This window comes from Diachasmimorpha longicaudata, chromosome 4, assembly GCF_034640455.1.
Source record: "Diachasmimorpha longicaudata isolate KC_UGA_2023 chromosome 4, iyDiaLong2, whole genome shotgun sequence".
In the NCBI taxonomy this organism is placed as follows: Eukaryota; Metazoa; Arthropoda; class Insecta; order Hymenoptera; family Braconidae; genus Diachasmimorpha; species Diachasmimorpha longicaudata.
In genome coordinates, this window is record NC_087228.1 from 635,547 (window position 1) to 639,660 (window position 4,114).

At 37.2% G+C, this 4,114-nt stretch overlaps 1 long non-coding RNA gene across 1 annotated transcript; it reads right to left on the minus strand.

Moving 5' to 3' along the window:
• Positions 1 to 2,270: 2,270 nt before the first annotated feature.
• Positions 2,271 to 3,223, minus strand: LOC135161112 (uncharacterized). The gene is made up of 2 exons (XR_010298699.1): positions 2,804 to 3,223; positions 2,271 to 2,726 (listed from the first exon to the last, which is right to left on the minus strand). It is a non-coding gene; the product is annotated as an uncharacterized LOC135161112 (long non-coding RNA).
• Positions 3,224 to 4,114: the final 891 nt, after the last annotated feature.

Here is a 4,114-nt window from a genome sequence, read left to right on the forward strand (position 1 = left end):
CTTGGTATGATAAAGTTCCTAGAGAAACAATAATTACTGTCAATCTTTTTAGCGCCAATCATTACCACTTGGTAGCCTCCCTGAAAGGCGTTGGAATAATCAATGATCCCAGCTGCTCCTGTGGAACATCAAGTCAAACATTTCATCACGTCTTTTGGCATTTTCCTAAATATGTAGACCTAAGACAGTAGTTAGTTGACAAACTAAATAAATCCAACTATGTAACCAATTACCACTGAAAAATTTGCAGCTGCAACTGCTAAAAGATATACAAAATTTATTTGTAAATATTTAAAAGACTGTACTGAATCTAAATCGAATTAGGCCCTAAAGGAAAAATGTTTCAATGGCTAGTGTAATGTTAATGACAGTAGAAGGAGTTGATCATTTTTGCACTCACGATTTTTTTCTGAATTCTATAAGAACATATAGCGAATCGGAAATTCTCAATTTATGGCACATTCCATTGAATAGTTCTTCAGATATCGATGATATTATTCATTTGTATTATTTTATTTCTTGTCTATTTTTCAATTTTGGAATAGGACTATGAAATTATTGAATTTTTAGTCGTAAATAATTTCAATTTAAACCCCCTATTTTGAGTACTCAATTGCAATCAGTACAGACAAATGAACAAATTCCTAATGGTGTCCACTTGTCAACTGCCACACGGCGAGAAACAGTCCGTAAAATTTACGGAACTCGTAGTTGGCTCATCCATTATCGGGGAAATTTTTCGCGATAGTATTGTAGTTTTTCATAATTGATTTAGCCAAAAATTACGAAAGTTTCTGGAAAAATTCCATGAGAATTTCGAAATAGATACATAATTTTCCTTCAATATTTCTCTCCGTGCACCAATGAATATCTAGGTAATTAAAATTTCAAAAATGGATTCTCCCGAATTTTTTTTTACCAAGTTGACATTCTCATGATAATTTAGACAATTTTTTACCGGCAAGGAGTTTCTGAAAGTGCAAAACATCAAACCTTACATGCACTGAGAGAAAAATATAATTTTTTCACATATAATACCACAAGTGGTTCAAAATTATCGAATATTTCCCGATAGATTCGTTGCAAACAAATGAAGGAGTCAAGTTTTTCAGGCTAAAAAATCACGAGTGCGAAGCACGAGTGATTTTTCCTGAAAAACTTGACGACTTCATTTGTATGCAGGGAACCTAGAGGGAAATATTCTATAATTTTGAAGCTCGAGTGGTATTCAGGGGATTATTTTTCCTATCCAAATTTCGGCCAAGAGAATTGTGCCATGACATGAAAAGAGGTTTATTTGGTTAAGTGTCGTTTGTTTACCAAAATATTCAAAAAATTATCGCATATAATACCACAAGAGCTCCGAAATTATCGGATATTTCCCGATAGGTTCGTTGCAAACAAATGAACGTGTCAAGTTTTCCAGTCTAAAAATCACGAGCGCGAAGCGCGAGTGATTTTTCTGGAAAACTTAATGAGCTTATTTGTTTGTAGGGAACCTTGAGGGAAATATCAGATAATTTCGAAGTTCGAGTGGTATTCGGGGGATTATTTTTTCCATCCAAATGTTGGCCGATAGAATTGCACCATGAGACATAATCTTCAACGAATTGCCATTTAATCTGTCAGATACAATTGAGGGTTACTTCATCATTTGTTTTTTTTTTATATAGGCAACATGCAAAATTTCCAGTGAAATTTCCAAGAATTTCCGCTGAAATACCGTGTTGGCTATACAAAATAACGTCGAATGGTGCAATCCTATTGGCCAAGATTTGGATGGGAAAAATAATCGCTGATATTCGAGGTAGGCTATACAAAATATCAACAAATGGTGCAATTCTATTGGCTGAAATTTGGGTGGGAAAAATAATCAAAAAAATATTGAATTGGTAGAATTATATTTCCCTCTCAGTGTGCCTTTATTCACACATCGTAAAGAGACCAAAGCATATTCCGATTAGAGGACCAATAGGAGTGCAGGGAGTATTGCACGTCGCACACTACTCAGTTCGGTCGATGGCGACTAATTGTTATTATAAACTTACCAGCACAGGTTTAATCATAATAGCTGCGGGCTAATTGGATAGATAATTAAGGGTAAAGGTAATTGCGGGCGTATATGGATGCAGATGGAGGGGGTGAGATGCCTACACCGGTTCCACAGCTTTCAATATCGCTTACGGCAACATAACGCGATCATGCCAACGGCTGTCAATCGGCAATCTCAACACATTCATTAATGTTATAATCACAATGTGCACGAGAAATCAAGACCCCATTTCCAATGTTTTATTTCCAATCACCGTCACGTTCCAATACACGTTCCCGCAATCGACGATTTGCGATCAAGATTTTCTCTGGGCCTTTATCGCCGCGAGAGGCATCATATTTCTCATGACAGTTTGAAAAATTGTTATCAATAAATGCACAACATCTTCCAAACAGGTGCCCGATACTAATGTCACGAATTTATCTAGCATTGGCTTCAGCTGATCGACCAGGGGCTGGAAGAGTTTCTCAGCTGTCGCTAGACCATTGTCACTCATTGGATCGATCATAAGCCTCGCTGTCAGTTCATCTACATCTCCATCCGTGTCATCTACACCTGAATCATTCATGTCAACCTCAGCATGCGCTGCTGGCACGTAGTCATGCGTTATTTTTCCCGGTAAACTTCTCAAAATGTCCATCAACTTGTGTCCTTCACTCGACTCAGCAGCGATCTATAACAAATCTTTTGATTTAAATTCCACGCAATTGATATACTCACAGAGCCAACGAGGAGGGGATGATACTCAACATGTCCTTGATGCTCCGAGTTTCCATTGACGTTGACCAACAATGGAAAGAGGACTAGAGCGATCAGTTTCATTCTCCCGTTAAATTTAGCAAAAGCCACAGGGAGTGTGTGAACCCTAGTAAATCCACCAAAAACTTTTCACTCCCATATATACTCCCCTAAAACTCGTATATCATATGGCTAGATGTTGGTAACACTGTACTGGCGATCGTATTCGTTGTATTTACAGAGAGACGAATTGTCGGGTTAACCCAATTTTTACTAGGGAGATAAAAACCACATCGAGTACATTCGTCACAGCAATATCCTTCTGATCATCAATTCAACGTTTTATTTACGACCGAGTGTGTTATTGCAGTTGAAATGACCGAGTTAAATCAGTTTTTTTTTTATGCTCAATCACACGGGGAAAAAAAATTGTTTTTGCATAATATCCATTTACTTCAAGCAACTATTTATAATTTCAATTATAAAGTCTTGCAATAAGTATGAGCATTAAATAATTCATTGAAATTCGTCCCTCAAGAAAATCAGAAACTTCGAAGAAATGAATAATTTTTATTGCAGTTCATTCAAGATCATGTACAAAATACTGATCCTCTAGAGTAGGGAAATACTATTTTGAAAGTAAATATTTCTCTGAAGTGATTATCTTGGACATGCAGGGAATAAATTGAGCAGCAATAATCACTTTAGTAAATAATAAATATATTACGGAACGCAACAATAAATGCTGATACACTTCGAGCGTCTTATTTGCACATTTTTGCTCGTTCGCTATTATAATCGACTAATCTCATCGACGCACGTGATGACGAAAATATTAATTGGGCATCGATTAATCAGTACGATTGGCAATCAGGCTATCTTTAATATCCTTTCTTGACCAAATCGACATTTGGAAAAAGTATTTTTTCCTCTCCGTGTAATGTGGAAAAAAACAATAGAGTGGCTCGAAGATCTCGGTAGATGTTGAATGATATTTATGAACGTGTATGCAGATCGAGAGGAAGTTTCAGATGGCTTCAAGAATCGGCAGGAAGTTAAACAAAAAAACATCCCAGTAGCCCTTCTGAATAGTCTGAATCGATTAAATAATCGAAGGCTGGCATCTCCTCTCTGAGAGGAGGCTTGGGCCTCGTGCTCCGGAGGGGAATAGCCGCTTCTTGCTCTCCACATGGCCGTATTTTCTCACTCTACCCCCATTTACCTATTCGGCTCCTTCTTTTCATATTCAAATGCCACGGCATTGACGCTTCAATGAATTATACTCGATGATAAATTTGTGGGCGTATTCAGGATGGACCCGGG